This window comes from Elgaria multicarinata, chromosome 8 (assembly GCF_023053635.1).
Source record: "Elgaria multicarinata webbii isolate HBS135686 ecotype San Diego chromosome 8, rElgMul1.1.pri, whole genome shotgun sequence".
NCBI lineage: Eukaryota > Metazoa > Chordata > Lepidosauria > Squamata > Anguidae > Elgaria > Elgaria multicarinata.
In genome coordinates, this window is record NC_086178.1 from 15,201,449 (window position 1) to 15,226,078 (window position 24,630).

At 42.7% G+C, this 24,630-nt stretch overlaps 1 long non-coding RNA gene across 1 annotated transcript in view; it reads right to left on the bottom strand.

The window, feature by feature from the left end:
* Nucleotides 1–24,630, bottom strand: part of LOC134402107 (uncharacterized) — a 137,708-nt gene that overhangs the window by 73,349 nt on the left and 39,729 nt on the right. The gene's annotated exons all lie outside the window — the stretch shown is intronic.

The window sequence follows — 24,630 nt, forward strand, 5'->3', positions numbered from 1 at the left end:
CAAGTGGAGAAGCTCCAGTTAACCAGGTTAGTTTTGAAATATAAAGCAGGATCAGTGGGTCCCAGGGCCTTGGGACGACTGCTCTAACCTTGAGCTCACTAAACCCATGCCAAGAAAGCCTTCCCAAAGCTCGACCCTACAAGCCCCACCCTAACAGCTTCCCCCAGCATGAACTGTGGTTTCATCCGCTAAGGGCCAAACTGAAGAGGCCTCTGGATAGTCTTAAGTTTTACAGCTTGCACAAAGGCTATATCAGTTATATTGAAGGAGGAAACAGCTATGCAAAAGCAAATTACCAGGGTCCATGATCCCCAATTACCTCATTATGTCCTACAAAACTCTACTGTTGCTCTTCTGATATCTCTCAAATTGTCCTTTTTTGTAAAAGAAATCTGGTGGGCGATTGCATCACACGTTTTGCTCAAATTATGTGATTCAGCAAAGCTCTTGTGATGGGACACATTTGAAAACTTGTGTGTGTATATTTATGTATACACACACACACACACACACACACACACACACACACACAGAGTACACAACACATGCAGATAACTATACAGATAGGTATAGTTATTAAAATGCATTGTTATATTAATAGGCACTGCAGAGAGTTTAATTTGTATCTCTATTAAATTAAACATATGGTGAACAGGGTATAATAGATTTTCTATCATTCAGCTGCCAATGTGGCAACAGAAACCAGTTACTCTTGTCAGTGGTTTGTTTATTGGCTTATTTGAATTAAAATAAAGCTTTGCTTCTGCTGACTGCACATCATTATCTATGAGACCATAATCCTGCTAGCAAATCCTATATCTTCCAGAACTGGCTCTTTTGTTTGGGATTACTGAGAGCTTAGCCTATAACAAAGAGGAATAAGGCATCCCTCTCATCCTCGTAATTAAGTGTGGGGAGTAATTTAGAAACAAACCCAGCAAAGATGTACAATTTGGAGCCATGTTTCTTAACAGAACTACGGACTAGGAGAGGCCAAATGCTGATTATGTCGAACATAATGTTTAAGCCATTAAAACAGGAATCCAGCTATTTCTGCTTTTGCTTCTTCTTCTTGTTCTTTAAACTCTCAATAAGGTATTACGTTGCTCTACACCACAGTTTTTTTTCTTTTTTCATTTGAAAGGTGCATTAGAAAAATTGGGTGGAGCAGAGGAGCCACAGTTCAATGTGGCTCCCTGCCTTTAAAAAAAACAAAGAAAAGAAAAGCAACTTATTCTGATCGTGAAAATGAAAATTAAGAATTTAATCAATGCCTGGTCTTATGTCTAATTTAAATGTCTAATCATATTGTCACTACGGTCCAAGTAAGCCCAGATTTCAAAGCACTTGCTAAAGGCTACTGTGTTAAAGCAAAGTCCATATTATTTCCAGTCATCAGTATTTCCCATCCATATTGCAAACCCCCAGTAGAAAGGTAACAAGGGTACATTTTATGACAGACGATCAGCAGTGTTGAAGTATTAGTAGTATGGGTATATATTCCTCTAGCCCCTTTCCGCTCACTCTTTCTTTGGATGTTTTGTTTTAGAATTGCACAACGGCACTGCAAAAATAGAAGCAGTTCTGTGAATAGAGAGATGTTTGTTTTTTAAAAAAAGGCAAAGATTGTTTTATGCAAGTCTTCCACAGGCAGTATTGCAGACTGGAATTCTGAGGAGGATATCTCTGAAACTAAACCAGGTCTCAGTGAATAAAAAACAAGTCTCTCTCTCTCTCTCTCTCTCTCTCTTTATCTATTATATTTCTATATTGCCCATTAGCTAAAGTTCTCTGGGAAGTTCCCAAAACAAACTTAAAAGCATAAAATACAATAATGTAGTAAAACATATTATTAAGAACGTAAGTTTAAAACAGAATAAACCCGCATTTCCTTTTCTGAAATCTGCTGGTGGTGCTCCACGTTGTGTTCCTTCTGTGTGAAACATTAGACCTGTGGGGTGCATAGTGTGGGCTGCATCGTTCTCAATAGCTGCATGTAACTTTGGAATACCATCCTAAAGGAGAAGCAATCAGCAGCACCTTCCTTATATTTCTCCGGGAGGGTTGTCAAAACGTTTCTTTTCTGCCAAACATACGACATAAATTGCCAGTTTTTCAATGTTGCTGAATTTTATTTTTTACTGTCTTCATTATATGGATGGATTTTGATTTCATCTTTTATTACATTAATCCTGTTTTTATTGACTGCTTGTATTGTGTTTTTAAATTGTTAACTCTCTTGGGGGGTTTTAAATTAAAAAGTGATATATACATATTATAATAAGAAAAAGAAGGAAATAAAGACGGAGAAATTTAGGCAAAGTGACAGTTCAGAACATCTGTTAGCCTTCTGTCTGTGTATCAGCTCGGTGTCATGGAGTGCACAGCTGTGGGCATTTTCAGCTCCTTTTTGCTCACATCTGTCACAGTAGTACAGTAATATAGGTAATTAGCAACACCTCGTATAAACCATTTGCTATTTTAATGTTCTGAATAAGTAAAATGAGCATTAGAGCTCTTAAAAGGAAAGGAGGGAGAAAATAGGAAACCAGGAAATACACTGTGTAGAATGTTTTGGTCTTTTAAAAATGCTGGATGATAGTTCGAATCACTTTGGAAAAGTAAGAGTTTCATAAAAACGTATTACTACAAATAAGGATCTCATACCCTAGCATGAAAAAAGCAGCTGTAGGCAAATGTAAAATGTTCTCTTGCTCTAACAACTCATCTGTTGTAAGCAAAGACAAAGATAGGAATGAACTAGACGTCTTGGGTTTGCCCCATGCAAAAGCAGTAACCAAATTATATATTTCCCCACAGTAAGAAAACCAAGAGATCTTCAATACCAGGCAATCTTACTGTCATTTGGTCATCTCTTTGCTCAACCTCTGCAGCCTGGAAAGAAAAGGATCACCTTGTGACTGTGGCTATGATCTTTACCCCCACTGGGCAGTGAAAAACACTAAGCGGGGTAATTACCAGTAGGACATTTCTGAACCAAAGCCAACACTGTCGAAAGCTCTGAACAGGTGAAGAAAGAAGGGAGAGGAAAGAACATTCAAACAGACTTTCAAGCCACCTTCTCAGGCCATTTAGCTGTCTCAAAGGAAAGTGCATACAAGTACATCCTGATTATAATATCTAGAGGATGAGAGTTGTGAATTGACTAGAGCTGTAGAAGCTTTAATTCTTGAGTGTCTGAGGAGAGGCATGGCATCACCAGAAAATATTATGATTTCCATGGTATTTAAGATGTAGGCATTCCTACTTTCAACATATAATAAATATTCATCATTTGGTTTCTGTATCTTTAAGAAACAATGAGGTCACAGTTTCAGTCATGTCTCTCCACCGCTTTCAAAATAATCATAAGGGCTAACTGTGTTTGTTTAACACCTATTGTTTAACATGGCTATTACTAGTCACGATGGCTATGCTACCTCCAGAATCACAGACAGCATGCCTCTGAATACTGGTTGCTAGGATAATAGCTGGAGAGGACTATTGTCCTCATGCCCTGCTTGTGGGCTTCCTGGAGGCATCTGGGTGGCCACTGTGGGAAACAAGGATGTTGTATTATCCTTGGCCTGGTCCAGCAAGACTCTTCTTAATGGGGACAGGGAGAGGGGCTCATGGACTATGTTGCCCATCTAATAAAAGTTAGATTTCATTGCCTTAACATACAATGCTTTTGTTTCCTTGTTTTTAAGCTGCTGCGGTACTAACATTCCTTTGTTCACACATGGACACACACAGAGCTTGTGTAAGCCAATGCATGTGAAGCCCACCCAGGTTATCCTGCACATACAGTACTTCTGTTGAGATTCAGTCTGATCCAGAATCTAGAGCAGGACTAGGCAACTTTGGGAGGTCAGGGGATCACCTTTGATCCCATGGAATCCCCTCAAGCTGTACTCCTGCTGCCAAATTCAGCAGTGGTTTAAAAAAACCTGGTTATTAGTTTGTTTTCAACCAAAATTTCTCATTTTTGTCCTTCCACAGCACTTGCTGTTGCTGCTGTGAATTTCATCAGGGCTGTGGGGGCCTTGTGTTGCCCACCCCTGCCCTAGCAAAACTTCTTTGGAAGTACACTCTTGCAACTCTGTGGAGAACCTGCTCCAACTGAAGAGCTGGAGGAACTTGCAGTAATCCAAAGGCATCATAAAGAACACCCTTTCAGGGGTCCTTTGCTTGGGTCCTTCAATAACCCCTCTGATCCCACCCCAAGCTGTGCCTTGATACCTGATTGTTCCCCTTTGCCCCCCACAACCCTCAAGAGCAAATGTGGCTGTGGATTGTTGGAAGCCCAGAGTCATCACAGGAGTGCCTATTTGGCTGCCAGAAGACTTAGTCTATTCAGGAAGAAGGATCTATGTAGGCAAGAGAAGATCCAGCTGCAAGCAATGACCTCACTGAGGACCAGGAAGAGTGAGGGGCTGGCAAGAAGGATAAAGGGCTCTCAATCTTCTCTGGACTTCTGCAGGACTAGCAGCAATCTTTTCAGTTCATTCTTGCTCAAGCTCTGGAACTCCCTGGCTCAGCTCCTCCACCCAGTATGGGTCAGGACAACTTTCTTTTTTAAAACACTTCTCTTGTACGCCTCATTTGATGCTGAAGACTGAACTCCCAAATGGGAAAAAAAGCGAAGCACTGCTTTTGGAGCTGATTCCCATATGCCTGAGTTTTTGGACATTTACAACATTTGTCTAGGATTGTCAGTATTTATATGTGGATGCTGATATTCACCAAATTTGAAACATCCATTGAAACAGCCATTGAAAAGCCATGATTCCATTCTAAGGTGTGTGCGTGTGTGTGTGTGCCATGTGTGTGCACGCATGTGTGTGTGCGTGTGTGTGTGTGTGTTAATGCTTCAAATCCCTTGTAAGGCTTTGTAGGATCTTGAGACTGCATGCAGTTCTAGCCATTCTCTACCTCTATGGAAGGACAAGGAGACAAAAGCTATGATGGCACGTGGCATCGCAGGAATGAAGCAAGGTGGATATGTTTTTCCCCTCCCTCCCCTGTCAATGTGATTTTAGATTGTAAGCCATATGGCAGATTGTCTTGTTTTGTTTTATTCTGTACAGTGCCATGAACCTTGATGGCGCATAATAATAATAATAATAATAATAATAATAATAATAATAATAATAATAATAATAATATGCCATGCCCTTTTCAGTGGGCATCAAAAGCAACAGAATACTACAGGAGTTCAAGGCTCTGAGCTAGAGAATGTCCCCTGGAGCCCAAATTCATTTCCATTGGGCTTCAAACAGTCATTGGGGCATGTGCTGTGACCAAGATATAAGGGCTCATTTTAGCCCAGCAGCTCACTGAGACAACTCGGCTGCTTTTGAACTCTCTGTCCCTGGCCTGCGTCTGACTGCAAGTTCTGCCTGCTCCCAAGCAATTTGCCACTTAGCTTCTATTGACTGAATACTGCCACTTGCTGCCTCCCGCCATAAACCCTTCCCATTTATGCTTCCAACGAATCCCTGAAGGACCAACTGGCCACAAAAAGACAGCTTAGGCACTGTGGAGGGAAACCTTGCTAAAACAGAAGATGGAGAACACAGATGCATAAAAAGGAAGGGAGTCAGAAAGAAGCGAAGGAAGAGCTAGAAAGAGATGTAGAAGGACAAATAGCTCATAGTTAAGCCTTGAACTGTTCTTAGCATTTGAAATTATTGTGACAAGGAGCCCAAGCAGTTTGCCTTCACAATCACAGTTGTGGCTATTCAGCAGCGAGGGATAGGCACTTCATACATGACCTCTTGGGCATGATGGTGTGCAAATGGAGTAGCCATCAAGCCAAGGCATATCCCCACCCCACCCCCAGGTTTGAAGGTTGGTCAGCTACAGCTCGGCTATTGTTGGGAGCTGCCCCCTTTCAGTGTGCAACTCCTTTGCTGAAGGAACCGCACTGGCTGCCTATTTGCTACTGGGCCAGGTTTAAGGTTTTGGTGCTAGTGTACAAAGCCCTGAACAACTGGGAACCCGAATACCCGAGAGAGTGCCTTCACCCGTACCAACCTGCCTGGTCACTGAGGTCATCAGAGGACATGTTCCTGGCTTGATTGGAGTCCACCAGGAGAACAGTCTTTAGCATGGTGGCCCCCTTTCTTCGGAACTCCCTGCCCCTGGATGTCAGGCAGACACCAACACTGTGTTGCTTCCCGCATCTCCTGAAAACAGCTCTGTTCCAGGAAGCATTCCTTAAATGATAGTCATGTTTTTTATTGGCATTCTGTTTTATAAGAAGTATAATTTTAATGGTCTTTTAATCTTTGTATATTTTACTGTTTTACTTCTTATGTTCACTGCTCTGGAACCTGTTTCAGATATGGAGCAGTATACAAATTTTGTAAATAAATAAATCCTTGGTATAGATACTGCCAGTGACCTGCTGCTTAAATCACCTTAACTGATCATGGGATAGCCTCATTATGTGGACCAGAGTGCACACCCTACTCACGCAGCTGCTTTCCATAGGGAAGGAAGCCACAAAGGGTTACACAGAAACAGAGCCTACAGTAAGCCTGCTGATATTTATGAGACTGTTCCAGCTTAAGTGGTTTCAAGGCTACGCTCTGTGTGAGCTTTAAAAGATGAAGGGTTTGTACACTCAGCTGGCATGTAGTACAGCAATGTTGCTTTGTAAAGGGCTCAGAAATGCCTGTAGCATGAAAAAGTGCTATAACCCCCCCCCCTCACCACAACAACTCTATTCAATTCCAAGATGCCCAATTAAAAAAAAATCCCATAAATTTGAGCAGCTCCTTCTCTCCCTCCTTCAACAATAAGCACGGCAGTACAGTCCATTAACACACTTGCATACTCTTTTTGAAAGAGCCATTGGAATGTTCAGTTAATAGAGTGATCCGATTGGCTGAACATTGTTGGGACTTTTTTTTTTTAATAATTGATACTTTTTTAGCAACTGCATAAAGGTAAGGACTTTAGCCTTGAATACCACCTACTGGCAATATGCCTGCAGGGAGAAAACTAGTGCTAAAGGCATTTATTAAAATACGTACTTTAAAATAGTATGCTTTTCAGATCTAGCAATTATATTACAGTGTGCGTAAAAGGTTTTTTTAAAATCAATAGCACACAGGGGCTCCAAACACACACACACACACACACACACACACACACACACACACAGAGATGCCCATGGGACTGATTCATTTCAGTTGGAATGCATCCAAACCTGTTCCCTTTTTGGAGATGAAATCAAAATACTTCAAGGCCACCATTGCTTCACAACCCAATCAAACCCAAACGTCAAATAAGAGATTGCGTACACTATTCTTTTTAGAGAAAGACTTCATGTTCTAATAGAATGAGGGGCTATTGGAATTCTTTGGCACTCCTATGATACTTACTGCAGAAAGGACAAGAGAAATATGTTGTTGGCAGGAATGAATTTTGCAACAGTCAAAATAGGCAGCCGCAACTGCAGCTGCCCACTGGAGAATCCCAAGTGCTCTCAGCTTTTCACACAATCCCTGGCGATGGCAGCTATTCAAAGGCAAGCTAATGGATTAACCCCTTGCACGCCTTAGAATCACATGAAAGAGAAGGCAAAGCAGGTCAGGGAAGGAATAGAGTGCCTTTTTGAAGAAGGGCACAATCCACCAGGAAGTTCATCTATGCAAAGCCCATGGAAACGAAGTGGAATTACACAAGAGATCCTGTGCTGAGGAGCACAACTGCCATTCATTTCAGTGGGATCTACCCAAGAGAACTAACTTATTTATTTATTACATTTTTATACCGCCCAATAGCCGAAGCTCTCTGGGTGGTTCACAAAAATTAAAACCATAATAAAACTACCAACAGGTTAAAAACACAAATGCAAAATACAGTATCAAAAGCACAACCAGATTGGGCTCTGTATCTGGAAGGGAGCTTTCAGTGCTCATTTCCCTCTCTGGGTTTGGACCACACAAGAAGCCACGGGGTGGGGGTGGGGCTGAATTGGCAATGTGACATGTACAGGTGCCACAATCCACTGTGACTGAAATAAGCCAAGGTGAGAGGTAGTGATCAGGCGAATCAGGCATTTCTCTGAATTTGAATTAAAGCAGGGCTTGGCAACATACAGCCTCCAGGTTGCATGCAGCTCTGGCCTGCTGCCCCCAAACAGTTAGTAGTCAAAGAAAACCATATATGGTGGTTTGGAAGCAAAATTCATTGGCAAACCAGTATGAAGACTTACGAAGGACAAATTTAGCTTGTTTGAAAACAAGGTAAAGCGGTCCTTAGTAAGCCTCCATAGGAGGGGAGGCTGAGGGCTCCAATTACAGTGGGGTGGAGATTTCATTCTGGTTTTTAGTTACTGCCACGACACAGGCTCTGAACACCCGGCCTTGCCGCAGCTACTCCCTGCTCAAGCCAAGCACCACCGCTTGATACGCCTGAGGCAAGGGATAAAGCCCACCTTCCTCCAAACTATGTGGAGAAAGGGGTTTAAAATGGAGAAGGATTATTAATATATATAATAATGCGCTGTGAGTTATATCTGCTTAGGTGAATGATTGTCAGAGTGGGTGCTGAATGTGTAAACTTAAGATGATAAACGCCAAACAGACACGTGGGATTTTTGTGGTAGTTTTAAAACAAACAATCAAAATTTATTTTTAAAAGTTCATAAGCTTTGTTTCAAATAACAACATTTAAAAACCTTTTTGAAACCTTCCATACAATCCTGTCACTCTCACATTCGCGCTTTCCTTTCTCTCACACAATCACTCTTGAACTTTCTTTATTCTCAGTATTGATTAATATACTTCCACTACGTGCACACCACACTCTAAAGACACCACTCACTACACTGACTCTCAAATTTCCCAAAACTTAAATACCATAAATACAGAGAGCACTACAGACTCTAAGAGTCCCTAACAAGTCTCCCTGGAAAGAACTCACAATCCCCTCCGTCATTCCCTTATATATCACTCCTCCCCCCTCCCAAGACATTCTAACTCCGCCCACTCAGGCCAACATTCTACAAACCACAGACTTACAAACTGCAGGCATACCTTTGGGAATTGACTTGTGGGGTGTAACGCCACAGTTACAACCAGCCAGAAGTCTAAAAGAGCTATCCAAGGTGCTGTATCCATTTGGGGGACAGGGTTCAGCATTGTGGATAGCTGCATTAGCCTATTGGCTCATTGTAACTAAAACCAGAATGGAATCATTGCCCCACCAATGTGGAGCCATCAGCCTCCCCTGATCCATTCCCCCACCACCACCCATACTGCCAGGAGACGGAGGGAGGAGATAGCCTGCAGGGAGATGTCCAGCAGAGAGTGAGGAATTGGCCCCCAGCACACCCGAAGTTCCTAAACTAAAGCTATTCTGGGGTGCCTTGTGGGATTGGGTATTTGGTGCACACCATAGGATTTGTGCCCACACCATTCCTGACCCTGAGCTATGGACAGATCACTTAACATCACTTAACACAGATCACTTAACACCGATTCTGGCCCGCTTGCATTGGCTGCCTATATGTTTCCGAGCCCAATTCAAGGTGCTGGTCTTAACCTATAAAGCCCTACATGGCTTGGGACCACAATACCTGATGGAACGCCTCTCCCGACATGAACCTACCCGTACACTGCGCTCAACATCTAAGGTCCTCCTCCGAGTGCCTACTCCAAGGGAAGCTCGGAGGATGGCAACAAGGGAGAGGGCCTTTTCAGTGGTGGCCCCCCGACTGTGGAATGATCTCCCCGATGAGGCTCGCCTGGCGCCAACATTGTTATCTTTTCGGCGCCAGGTCAAGACTTTTCTCTTCTCCCAGGCATTTTTAACAGCATTTTAACAGCATTTAACAACGTTAAGTTTGTTTTTAATGGACCCCACAATTGTTGTTTTTAAATGGATACTGTTGTTTTTATACTGTTTTTATGTGTGTGTGTGTGTGTGTGTGTGTTTTTAAATTGTATACTTTTAATGTTTACTATTTTTAAATGTTGTAAACCGCCCAGAGAGCTTCGGCTGTGGGGCGGTATATAAATGTAATTAAATAAATAAAAATAAATAAATAAATAAATAAACATCGCTACTTATATTTCTAAGATGTGGACATACAAAATGATTCAGGAATACTATAGAACCCAAACATAGTTACCATCCCTGGAATTTGGAACTTTTCAGGTGTACGCTTCTCCCGGTGAGCTATTTTGGAGGAACATCAGCACATGCTATGTAGGGAAATAAATTAATTTGGTTTGTATTTTATATAGACTAATCTAATTTGCATTTCCTGAACTAACACTCCAACTGGAATGCAATTATCCTTCGATTTTTGCACTTCTCCAAATTTTGCAGTGCAGTTCTCTAGTCAATAATTGCATACAAAAATGTGCACATTTGGAAAACTGCATTGCCAAATGGAAAGCTGCTTGCAAAATTGCCTATATTAGGGAAAATGCATACAAAAATGCATACAAATATTTGTGCAGACTTTGGAAAAACTCACAAACTACTGTGGGAATGGAACATAATGATCTTGTGATTGAAAAAGAAAATGCAAACATTAGAGAAGGTGAGAGATTCTATTATATTCAGTGGTATATAAATGTTACAAATAAATAAAATAAAAAGTGACAAATAGATTCATGCATCCCTAACCCATGAGAGGTATGGCTCATTTCAGTCAGAATCTAGAACCAGTTGTGTGATGTACAGGTGCATAGCTCCAATTTATTTTAAAGGAGCATACACAGTTTCTGTTGGATTGTGCCTATTGAGAGATTTAGGAAATAAAACCTAAACTGCATGTAATTCTTATATAAGCCCTGTTTTAATGTTTTGGCACAAATCCACAGGTTAGTTGAATGATACTCACTGAATAACTCAACTTTGGGATCTCTGCTGTGCTGCTAGTCTGTTAAGTGCCAGCTGCAAAGAAGAACTTTATTGGCACGCTGATGCCATAGCTGCTTCAATGCTTGTGCTGTTTCAGGAGCAATGCTGGCACTGGTTGGTTCTGAACCACATCCCTGACGTGACATGTACTTGGGCCATGAGAGGGCTGAGAGCCACATGCACGTCCAATTAGCACATGACCCACACAATTCACACTGTGCTTATCGTCTGCCTGCCTGAAATGTAGCGTTTACATCTTCAGACTGGGAAAGTGAGATGCAAATAATGCAGACCTACTCACCATCTAAGAGGCCTGGAGCTGCAGAGATTTCCATTCAGTGCCACATGACACTATCACACCTGGTGGAGCCTGTTTACTGAATACCATTTCTTTTGGCTGAAGGGGAGTGGCATTCCTGTGGCTGAAGGTGTAGGATATCAGTGGAGGCTGAACAGTTAGAACTCCGTCTTTATAAGGTTGAGGAGGTAACATTGGGCAGCTGAGGAAAGCAACAACCAGCAGGTATGTCCAAATGATTCACTGTCAATTGTGATATGTCTCGGAGAAAAGGTTTTTGAATTCCCCAGCTGGTGGTAAGGCATTCATGAGACCAGCTGCATCAGGTATTGTTTCTTTTTAAAAAGAAGGGAGAAAGGGGAATATCTATATTTGCCAACTCTTTCCTTTTTTAAACCAAAAAGCAATTTGTAACATAGTTATTTTGAGCTTTGGACAATATACTAGACTATTCTCACACAAAATCAAAATAAATGTATCTGATCATGTTTACTGAGAGTTTTCCTATACTGAATACCTTGAGACTTTTAGGAACAACAGAGTTCTATTATCTACAGGACATTAAATCTCTCTTGTTTGCTCTACCCCAAGCAGTTGAACATGATGGGGAAACACTTAGGGGCAAGCTACATGTCTCAAACAAACATGTGTGTTTAAACTCTAGCAGCTGCTTTTTATGGTGAATTTTAATGGAGAGGTGGTAGAAAGGAGGCAGGTGGGAGAAGGCAAAGGTTAAGCATCCTGCCACTTCTACACTGAAAATTGCCATCTCCCAAGTCTGTTTTTCACTAGAAGCAGCAGCTGTTAGTGTTTAAACGCCTATGTTTCGATGTAATGTGTAATTTGGCCCTTAATGGGTTTGCCTCCTTTGGAGAAGGCACTGGGGTGCTAGGGCACAAATCAATGGGAAGTTCTCCTCTGCAAGCTCCATCAAAATGAATGGGAGCTAAACTGTTCCCATTTATTTTGATGGGTCTTATGCAGTAATACATACAATACATGACTCACAGTGCAATACTATGCAGGCCTACTCAGAAGTAACCCTCAATGAGTTAAATAAGGCTTACTTCCAGGTATGTGGGAATAGGGCTGCAGGCTTTTAATGTCATTTAAGTAAAGCTGAGACTTCAAAGTCAGATTTATTTATTTTTGCTCTATGGTTCCTCCACCTTTGGAAAAGGAGCCTTTAACTTTTGGCTATATAGAGGGTGGGGGTTGGCAGGGGCAGACAGTTCTGTAGCAAGGTATTCATCTTAACCAGAGGCAAGTAGAAGCCCCCTTCAGACCTCTGCATGGGAAGATCAGGGACTGAATAGATGGGGATGTTTGGGGGAGGGTGCAGCTTACATGCATGACCATGTCTCTCCCCCCCATTAGCCCTCACCTGAGCAGCCTGAATACCTGCCTCGGGCTACTGCCTGCTTGAGACCTCTTCCCCATCCCTCTCAGTAGCTCAACTGCCATCAACAGGTTCTTGTCAAGCAGTTTTGGCTTTCTTTTCTTTCTTTCTTTTAAATGCCATTGCTTTACTGGGGCTGGGGCTCAGTGGGTAGAGCACCTGCTTTGCATGCAAAGGTTCGATCCCCAGCATCTCCAGGTAGGGCTGGAGAAATTCCTGCCTGAAATCCCAGAGAGCTGTTGCCAGTCAGTGTCAACAATACTAGGCTAGTTGGATCAAGGCTCTAACTCAGTCATAAAATCATAGAATAGTACAGTTGGAAGGGGCCTATAAGGCCATTGAGTCCAACACCTCGCCCCCGCTCAATGCAGGAATCCACCTTAAAGCACACCTGACAGATGGCTGTCCAGCTGCCTCTTGAATGACTCTAGTGTGGGAGAACCCACGACCTCCCTAGGTAACTGGTTCCATTGTCGTACTGCTCTAACAGTCAGAAAGTTTTTCCTGATGTCCAGCCAGAATCTGGCTTCCTGTAACTTGAGCCCATTCCGTGTCCTGCACTCTGGGAGGATCGAGAAGAGATCCTGGCCTTCCTCTGTGTGACAACCTTTCAAGTACTTGAAGAGTGCTAAAACGTCTCCCCTCAGTCTTCTCTTCTCCAGGCTAAACATGCCCAGTATAAGCCACCTTCCTGTGTTCTTATTACTCACAATCGTATTTACTTCTGTCTACCTAGGGTGTCCGTGAGTATGAAGAAGCCACTATCTTATTTTGGGTTGCCCCAGTTTCACTTCCAATCTGATAGAATCTTACATATTTGCTATTAGAGGGAATGAGTAGGACCTACATACGATCAAGCCTAGAGATGTTAAATTTCCAGAAATTTTAAAGCCATGGGGAGGGGGGGGAGTTTTTTCTGGAAAAAAATGGAAAATTTGGGGGAAATTGAAAAAAGAAGCAGCAATATTAGCACTTTTTACAGATTGAAAGTCACTTTGTTACTTTAGGAACATAAAATGTAATTATGTACAAGTTGGTTTGGCATAAAATTATCTCATTTGGTATATTAAAAGTACTGTGTATTCAAACAATTATTACAAATTGAATTTACTTTTTTACTTTTTTAAATTTTTTGGTAACAAATGGAGCTAAAAGCTCCTGAACTGTAAGGAACACCTGAACTGCAAGGAACCTCTTTGGTTTTGCTGGTTTATGAGGAGCAGGCAAAAAACATTTTTTAAAACAACAACAGAAGAACCCATCAATATCAGTAACAAAGAAAATTATTTATGTCTCCGCTAGTCATCCACAGTGGCAAGCAGACATAAAGCACCCATTCCCCCCCAGAGGTAGAAATGCATCTTGATCTTGCATTTGAGAGTTGTAGTCTCAGTTTGCAACCTAGGACTTGCTTGTCCTCAGTGCACAGAAATTGTAATAATCTGATACTGTATGTAGTTTATAGAAATCATTTGGAGAAGTAAATATATTAACACCTTGTCTTAGACATGTTGTTCATCGTGTTAACATAAAACATTCCATAATCCATTTTTCTTCATTTTTTTCAATTTTTCGGAAAAAACAATTATTATTATTATTATTATTATTATTTATTTATTTATTTATATAGCACCATCAATGTACATGGTGCTGTACAGAGTAAAACAGTAAATAGCAAGACCCTGCCGCATAGGCTTACAATCTAATAAAATCATAGTAAAACAATAAGGAGGGGAAGAGAATGCCAACAGGTACAGGGTAGGGTAAGCGGGCACAGGGTAGGGTAAAACTAACAGTAGAAAGTAACAGTAGAAGTCTGCACAACATCAAGTTTTAAAAGCTTTAGGAAAAAGAAAAGTTTTTAGTTGAGCTTTAAAAGCTGCGGTTGAACTTGTAGTTCTCAAATGTTCTGGAAGAGCGTTCCAGGCGTAAGGGGCAGCAGACGAAAATGGACGAAGCCAAGCAAGGGAAGTAGAGGCCCTTGGGCAGGCGAGAAACATGGCATCAGAGGAGCGAAGAGCACGAGCGGGGCAATAGTGTGAGATGAGAGAGGAGAGATAGGAAGGAGCTAGACCGTGAAAAGCTTTGAAGGTCAACAGAAGTTTATATTGGATTCTGAAGTGAATTGGAAGCCAATGAAGAGATTTCAGAAGCGGAGTAACATGGTCAGAGCGGCGAGCCAAGAAGATGATCTTTGCGGCAGAGTGGTGAACAGAAACCAACGGACTGATGTGAGAAGAAGGAAGGCCAGAGAGAAGAAGGTTGCAGTAGTCCAACCGTGAAATAACCAGTGCATGAACAAGCGTCTTGGCAGAAGAGACAGACAAAAATGATCGAATCCTGGCAATATTATACAGGAAAAATCGACAAGATTTAGCTACTGCCTCAACAAAAAAGGCTTTGGGGGAAAAAACGGGAAACCCCCATTCCATCCCCACCCCCAATTTTCCATTTTTTCCTGGGCCTTCTGATTTCTAATCAAGTCTAGCCTTCCTCCTAACAAGAGTGCTTCTGTTCAGGAACTGGCCAGTTGTTCCCAATAAGCAAAGCATCCCGCTCTTTCACGACCCCCAGTTTTCTGAGTTTTTAAAGAATCCAGCTAGTACTGAACATTCCATGGCTCCTCAGCATGCAAATTGTCTGGTTGTTCTGTTCTTGTTTTGCTCTCTTATGTTTGCTGCTGCTTCTTTTTTTGAAAAAGTACTTCTGATCATGCAAACACCTCCCTCTTGTTTCTCAGGGTCCCGATTTTAGTCCTGAGTTTGCTATCAGAGAGAAGATGCTGCTGCTGCTGCTTAGAAGTTGCCTTCCAACTACCACAGCTAGTAACCCAACTTATTTTATAAACACACTATATAGGTTACATACATACATCTTACTTTATTTATTTCAAGGTTTATATAACGTTCTACATCTAATAAAATATCTGAGCGGAGAACAATAAAAAAGGAAGAAGACATCGTTATTGAAATACAGAATTAAACAGTTTAAAATCAAATTGTGCCAATAAAACCATGGCTGATTAATCAGGGAAGGCTTGTTTAGATAAAAATGTCTTCAGCTGGTGCTGAAAACAAAACCTGACATCAATTGGCAAGGAGTTCTAGAGAGAGGGAGCCAACGCATCAAAGGCTCTGTTCTGAGTGGTCTCCAAACGGACTGCAGGTCCATGCGGAATCACCAGGACAGCCTCATGGGATAACCTCAGTGACTGGGCAATACGGTAAGGGAGATGTGCATCCTGCAATTTACACTACTGCTGCCGCCACTATAAGCAACAAGCTCTTAGTTTGCCTTTTGCAATGGCATTGTTTTGTCACTGCTGTCATGATGCTCTCAGCAAAAACTGTTCTGTTGTCTATATGTCAACTGAATAGAGTGTACAACAATTAGCACTCATTTCTTTAAGCTGCTCTTTGAGATTTATGCTTTCCCTTTTATGGTTTTGGCACAATGGTTTAAAACATAGAGGGTTCCTTACCTGCATCTAAAACAATACTCTTGCTAGTGATCTCTTCGCCTCTTCTCCACTAATCTACCTTGTCAAGGCCAAACTACCCGTACACTAAATCAAACTGTGGTATTGCTGCTGAAAAATTATACTTGTGTTAATCTGAGAATGCCAGGCTTTCCATGGAGATTTTTTTTAAAAGATCGAGCCCAGTAGTTTCACTAGGGTTGTAGTGTTAGGCACCAATATTAAACAGAAAGCACACCTGTAAAGCTACTAGTGGCTGATGGAAAGCTTGTAAGAGGGAAAAGTGAGAAAACTGAGGGGAGAAAAAGAGAGAGAAGTTATCATGGACAGAGGAGGGAAAAGCAAAGGCCAAACAATGGATTAATAAACAATATTAATATTTAAATTGTGCTTTAACATTTAAAATGCTGCACATATTCTACCTCAACTATCCTTACAGTGACCCCGTAAGAACCATTTTATTCACTACCATTTTGTAGATCTTTGTTGTTTATTCGTTCAGTCGTTTCCGACTCTTCGTGACTTCATGGACCAGCCCCCGCCAGAGCTTTCTGCCACCCCCAGCTTCCCCAAGGTCAAGTCTGTCACCTCCAGAATATCATCCATCCATCTTGCCCTTGGTCGGCCCCTCTTCCTTTTGCCTTCCACTTTCCCTAGCATCAGCCTCTTCTCCAGGGTATCCTGTCTTCTCATTATGTGGCCAAAGTACTTCAGTTTTGCCTTGAATACCATTCCCTCAAGTGAGCAGTCTGGCTTTATTTCCTGGAGTATGGACTGGTTTGATCTTCTTGCAGTCTAAGGCACTCTCAGAATTTTCCTCCAACACCACAGTTCAAAAGCATCTATCTTCCTTCGCTCAGCTTTCCTTATGGTCCAGCTCTCGCAGCCATAGGTTACTATGGGGAATACCATTGCTTTAACTATGCAGACCTTTGTTGTCAATGTGGTGTCTCTGCTCTTAACTATTTTATCAAGATTTGTCATTGCTCTCCTCCCAAGAAGTAAACGTCTTCTGATTTCCTGGCTGCAGTCAGCGTCTGCAGTAATCTTTGCGCCCAGAAATACAAAGTCTGTCACTGCCTCCACGTTTTCTCCCTCTATTTGCCAGTTATCAATCAAGCTGGTTGCCATAATCTTGGTTTTTTTGAGGTTTAACTGCAACCCGGCTTTTGCACTTTCTTCTTTCACCTTTGTCATAAGGCTCCTCAGCTCCTCCTCGCTTTCAGCCATCAAAGTGGTGTCATCTGCATATCTGAGATTGTTAATGTTTCTTCCTGCAATTTTAACTCCAGCCTTGGATTCGTCAAGCCCAACACGTCGCATGATGTGTTCTGCATACAAGTTGAATAGGTAAGATGAGAGTATACAACCCTGCCGTACTCCTTTCCCAATCTTAAACCAGTCCGTTGTTCCGTGGTCTGTTCTTACCGTTGCTACTTGTTCGTTATACAGATTCCTCAGGAGGCAGACAAGATGACTTGGTATCCCCATACCACCAAGAACTTGCCACAGTTTGTTATGATCCACACAGTCAAAGGCTTTAGAATAGTCAATAAAACAGAAATAGATGTTTTTCTGGAACTCCCTGGCTTTCTCCATTATCCAGTGGATATTGGCAATTTGATCTCTAGTTTGATCTCTAGTTCCTCTGCCTTTTCTAAACCCAGCTTGTACATCTGGCAATTCTCACTCCATGAATTGCTGGAGTCTACCTTGCAGGATCTTGAGCATTACCTTGCTGGCATGTGAAATAAGTGCCACTGGATATACCCTCAGTATACTGCAAACCTGTACATTATGCAGGTGCACTTGTCAGGAACTCTGGATAGACCACAATTGGCTGATCATGTGGCATATACAGCTTTGTCCTCCAACAGATGGGAATGGCTGGGGGCAGGGTTGCTGATGGTCCCTCAGGGATGCTGGCCCCTGAGGCAAATGTCTCTCTTTGTCTAAGGTTAGAGCCCTCCCTCCCATTGTAGAACATAATACTGAGTAGTCCAACATAATACTGAGTAGTTCAACATATTGAGGAAAGATTTTAGACAAGACTAGATTAAGAACATAAGAGCTTTACTGTATCAGACCAAAGCTCCATCTAGTCCACAGTGGACAACCAGAGTCCTATGGGAAGCCCACAAGCAGGGTGTGAAGGCAAGCGCTGTCCTACACTGTGGGCCTCCAGGAAACTGGTCTGTTAAAAGTCTTATATCCTCTGAACCTGAAATTCTAGTATTATGAGAGTGGGAGAAAATGTCACTATCCACTTTCTCCATAGCTTGTATCTCTGACATGTACTTCCCTAGTTGCCTTTTGGGAAAGGAAAGGAACCTCTCGTGCAAGCACTGAGTCATTACTGACTCTTGGAGGGACACCAGCTTTCACTGACTTTTTTTGGCAAGCCTTATAGAGGAGTGGTTTGCCGTTGCCTTCCCCGGCCATTTTTACCTTTCCCCCAGCTAACCCAGTACTTGGGAGGATGGAAGGCTGAGTCGACCCGAGCTGTCTGTCTGAAACCAGAACTTCCTGATTCACTTCTAGGACTCAATAGATTTGTAACATAAAATGATTTGCATGTGTGACTGAACCCTGACAGAGCAACCTTTTACACAACTTTAAATCCCCTATAAAACAATGCTTTCCATGGTGTTGGCTCACACATTCAGCTGTAAATCCTCAAGTGCAAAATAATTGGAGAGAAATCAAACGATGTATCTGCATGTATGAACTAGCCAATATTCTGACATGGAACTTTTATTTGATCTATCTAGCATATTTCCTCTGCTGTCTTTATTCACCCAGGATTCCAGGAATATGGAGGCAATTATATCAAAGAGGAAAGCATTGTCCTCCATCAACTTCCACTAAGCTTCACATTGTTGTGCGAACGTTCTTCGCAGCCTACTCTTGTTTCATGATAAAAGAATAGCCAAAACATTCTAGGGAAATTTAAGGAGACCTGAAGAATAAATAGGTTAGATTTGAGACTTGATCCAGGGAAACCCATGCGTTAAAGGGTGCTGTGTATGTGTAAGCTTGTCTTGTGCAGTACTTTTCTGAGCATTTCAATCCACATAAGATGTAGAAATGCATTTGTGCCTGTATTAAGAATCTGAACTAGATCACCATTTCCCCTGTTTCTTCACATGCAGCATCTTATGAATCTGAAGATCTCTTCTGCCAAACTGCATGGGATGGGTTTATTCCTCTTTCCAACTGCATGGGAGGAAGGTATGGGAGGGGAGCACATGCAGGCTCCTTTGTATTCATACACATAGCACTAAATTATGGTTTAGCATTATGTATGAACATAGTCACAAGAAAATCCTAGACTGCCTTAGAGAAAGAGACTCCCCCTACCTGCTTTCAGCTGGTTTAAAAAAAATGTGATTCATTATACATAACAACTTAAACATATTTTTTTTTATCATAGGAACAGTATACCAGACAGCTCTTTTCTTCATTGTTTTGTCAATTTCCATGAAGGGGCAAGCGAAAAGCAGGCTAATCTATGGGGTATTGTTTCTGCTTTAGAGTGAAAGTGATCCATCAGAAACAAAACAAACAAAACAAAAACCACAATGGCCTTGGGTTGAGAGAAGGAGAACAGCAAATGAAGGAAGAGAGTGTAAACGGAATCTGAATTTATTTATTTATTTATTTATCATACTTATACCCCGCTCCTCAGCCAAAAAAGGCTCTCGGAGCGGCTTACACTTAGCAAAGAAGACAGTCCCTGCCCTCAGGCTTACAATCTAATAAAGACATGACACACAAGGAAAAGGAGTCAAGGAGGGAGGGAGGGAGGAGAGAGAAAGAGAGAGAGAGAGAGAGAGAGAGAGAGAGAGAGAGAGAGAGAGAGAGAGAGTCCAGCAGGAGCAGGCCCCGATGTTACTTCTGCCTGCTCCTGTCCCCTCGGTCCTTCTTCTTCCCCACAGGGCCAAGATGGCAGTTTGCCCTGGGGGCGGGGGAAGAGTCCAGCAGGAGCAGGCCCCGATGTTACTTCTGCCTGCTCCTGTCCCCTCGGTCTTTCTTCTTCCCCACAGGGCCAAGATGGCAGTTTGCCCTGTGGGGGGGGGGGAAGAGTCCAGCAGGAGCAGGCCCCGATGTTACTTCTGCCTGCTCCTGTCTCCTTGGTCCTTCTTCTTCCCCACAGGGCCAAGATGGCAGTTTGCCCTGTGGGGGGGGGGGAAGAGTCCAGCAGGAGCAGGCCCCGATGTTACTTCTGCCTGCTCCTGTCCCCTCGGTCCTTCTTCTTCCCCACAGGGCCAAGATGGCAGTTTGCCCTGGGGGGGGGGGGAAGAGTCCAGCAGGAGCAGGCCCCGATGTTACTTCTGCCTGCTCCTGTCCCCTCGGTCTTTCTTCTTCCCCACAGGGCCAAGATGGCAGTTTGCCCTGTGGGGGGGGGGGAAGAGTCCAGCAGGAGCAGGCCCCGATGTTACTTCTGCCTGCTCCTGTCCCCTCGAATGGAATGGAACGAAAGCCAATCAAAGTTCTAGAGTACAAAATCAATCTCTGGGTTTACCTTAGTGAGAGTTATGATACTTTACAACCCAGTCCGTACAATAGGTCATCAGTAGCATAATGGGAGGTACTGAGTGGAGATGGGTGAATGAGATGGAATGTTGCTCCCATATTACAAAGTACCTTCCCTCATCCAGTGTAATGGTAGCGCTATAACCCTAAAATTAACACATCTAATTAATGACTCGAGACCTAACTGTTCTACTGCCACTAACCTATGAAAAGCACAATAGCACTTTCTCCACAATGCACAGGCTAGTGTTGCAATTGCACTTTAGCACCCCAAAAGTAAAACAAAGAACAAAAACATTTTCAACACATCAGGTCTGCAAAATCATGGGAAGATTATTCAAAAAACACTAGCATGAAATGGGGTAATAGCGATGTCATGTGGACACCATAAAAAAAAGAGTGAACCAAGGCTGGCAAAAAAAGGGGGGCTAGTATGGCAATACCCCTGGTGTGGCAATACCCCCGGTGTAAAGGTTCAGTACTGATTTTAAGGGGCTGTCTATACCCTTTGAAAGTCCTGCATTGGCTGCACAGTGGCGCTGCAGTGGCTATACGACACAAGCAGCCACCTTGCAGCCATCGGGGACTTTCCAGTGAAGCTACGAATTTAAAAAGTCATGAACTTACCCCGACTTTTTTGCTGGAATGAGGCGAGTATGGCACATCCGCCGTCTAACCTCACTCCAGTGTTGCAATGGAGGTGTTCCCAGGTGGATGGCAACCCCTGATTGGTTGTCGTCCACCCGAGCAGGGGGGCAAGCCCAGAAAGCCCGCATCCTCCCTCTGTGTCGGGATTAGTTGCTGCCACCCCGCAGCAGAGAAAGCGCAGGGTTTCCTTAAACATGCCGGCAACACCCCGTGTTGTCATGGCAGGGCCTAGGTTCCTAGAAAAGCACATATGCTAGCAGAATGGATGGCTCCGGGCTGAGGAAATGTTTACAGCCCTGTATTCTAGATACACCTTCCCTATCGTCTCAAAAAGGCTTACAATTAGTCTTCCCCACACTTCCCCCAGCCTTTCAATGCTGGTGCAGAAATAGAGCCTATCACAGTTTTTGAAGAATCTGCACAATCCTAACAGTCAGCCCACATCTCGAGGTGATTTGCCAAGCTTCTCTCTCTCTCTGGCCTTTGCTAGAGCTACCTTAAAATCCGGGCGAGAGGAGGGGAAAGCCTACGATGCCACTATCACGGGCTGTCACCCTTGTCTACACATCAGACATGATGGGCTAAAGGAAAGACCCGTCGCATCCGCCGTTTTTTTAAAAATTAAAGGGCCGGCTGCGCAGGAGCGCACAAACGACTAAAGGTAAGTTGTTGTTGTTGTTGTTGTTTTTAAAAAATAGATTTCCTCGCTCCCCCCACCCTGCCTCCAATGGGCACAGCTTCTCCCAGCTACGTGCGAGTAATTGCGCAGAGCCAGGAAAAGCAGTGGAACGGGCTACACACACACGGTCTCAGGCTCAGCCCGAGACCGCAGGAAAAATCAGGCTGAAAGGGGTAGGCTATATCCCGGGGCCAGGGAGGGTTGATCCCTCCCTGAGCCTGGGATCTGGACGCACAGGGGCAATCCCGGGTATCAGCCCAGGATATAGCCTGGTCTAGCAATGGCCTCTCTCTCTCTCTCTCTCTGGCCCTTCCTACACCTAAGGGTTATCCCAGGAAAATGGAGGGATCGTCCCTGCCTGCTCCTGGGATCCCCTGTGTAGCATTTGGATGCACAGGAATGATCCTGGGATATAGGGCTGGTCTAGACATGCCCCCCCTCTCTCATACGCACACACACAGACACACAAACATTTCCCTTATGCTACGTTATCCCTCTCTCATTGCCCCACATGCCTTTGCTGTTTCCAACTTTTGTCAAAGTTTCACTATATGTACACATATGTCTAGTAGCATAAGGAAACATGGGGTGCCATGGGCCAATGAGAATAGTAGGTGCGCTGGACAGGTAACGGCCCAAACATGGCAGGTAAGGAGACAATGCTGAAAGTTTGACATCACAAATTATCAATTTCTGGCTTTAATAAATAATGTATGTATTTATAACATAAAATAAAAATCATGTCCCCTGGCTCATACAAATGGCTCCCATGGCTGATGAGCTGATCTAATGCCTGTATTAGGTAATTTCAGGAAATAGAAGCTTAAGGATTAAACAAATTCATGGAGGATCTGTCTATTAATGGCCATAGTAATGATACCTAGGTACGGAACTTCATGTGAAGAAACGTATAACTCTGATTATCAACTGTTAAAGACAAACCATCTCTGATATCTATCACCATCATGCTGAGCATGTACACATTCCTGGAGGAGGTTCTGACTGGCTACTGTTGGAGAAAGAATGCTAGACTAGATAGACCTTTGACCTGATCCAGCAGAGCAATTTTCATATTCTTTACATATCTTGTAGCTGTACATATTTATTAAGTACAGTCCTTTCTCACTAGTGCATCGGTTGCTGGTGAATACTAGATGTGTTCATAATCGTCCAGAAACCTATGTTCCCATTTGACTAAATGGTATAAAACAATTTGTCATATGTAGAAACTGGATTTCACTACATCAGTACTATGCACTAAATTTTCATAATTTGAAAATGTGCACATCCAAGAAGTGAACAATGATTGTAGCAATGTATAAATTCATGATAACCAAAAAAAAAAAAACACACTTTCTGGATTGGAGGAAAATTAATACTGCAAACGGCCTTTAGTGGCACATGTCACCAGACCTGATTATGATTCAAAACCCCTTTATTTGTGAAGTATAAAGGATGTATAATTATTCCTGTCTGTCAAATCTTGGGAGGTGTGCGAAGGAGGGTCATCTTTTTTACCAGAAGGAAGAAAAGATCATTGCTCATTTCTATGTCTGAGTTAATACATTTTGAGTATTTGTAAAGTGAATATTTTCTCATTACCTAAACAGTGAACTAGAAAAAAAGGAACTGGACAGAACACAGAAAAGTTAACCTGGTGAAAATCTTCATCTAAACCCAGGATCTGAACCTAGATGACCTTCACTGATGAGAACAGGGGCCTCTACCAAGTCACAACTGGAGGAGAAGCTCTCTTTGCTCAGCAAGTAGAAGATGAGACATACTGCACAATTATAGTTGAGCAATTCACCCAGTAGTACTGGTGAGATGATTACTCTATTTTTCACAGCATGCCTCATGGGTAATGACAAGCAGTGCATGCAACTTTACGCGTGAGTGTCTACCGTCTGTTTATTCCCAGCAATGTCAGCAGGGAAAGCTGTATCTTACAACATTCTGAACCATCGGTCCTTGATGCTTCAATAAGCAGCTCTCACAGTTTGCTCTAAGTCAATTTTTCTCTGCCAGGCGCTATAAGTTTGCAACAAGATGGCACCCATTTCACAGAGAAATCACAGCACATCTTGCCTTTTTTAAAAAAATAAAAGGAGAGAGAGTGAGAGAAAGACAGTTAGAAAGAAGTAAGCTGTTTCCCTTCTTTCATTTTCATTTCTCAAGTTGCTTTCACAGTTCACAAACAAAGTTGTTAACCGCTTGAGTATTCCTGGATAACTGCTAGACAACCACCAGTCTGACACTTGGGCTGGCTTTTGATAGGTGCCGGTTGCAAAGAACAGAGTTTCAACCATTTACTTAAGAGGTTGACTCTAGAGTTAGATCCATTGAGCTTAGGAATGTTTTCTATAGCCTCGCCAAAGGATAAGTTGATTATACAATATAGCCACTTTCTAATGGATGAAAGAGATGGATTCAGAATCAACCCAGTGGGGCACACAGCAAGCTAAGGAGACACCAATTCATAATAGTCCACAGTTAAGAGACGAACTACATAGCACATTTAATGCCAATGAAATTCAGTTTGTAATTATTTTCTCATCTACCCAGACCTCTCATTGTAAAAATCCAAATTTGAACTGCAGATACAAGTCTCTTCTATGCTGTATGGTGGGGGGGGGATTGCTAATTTGATCTCATGAAAGATTCTAAAAGATTTGATCCTCTAAGACAGGGCTGTATCAGTA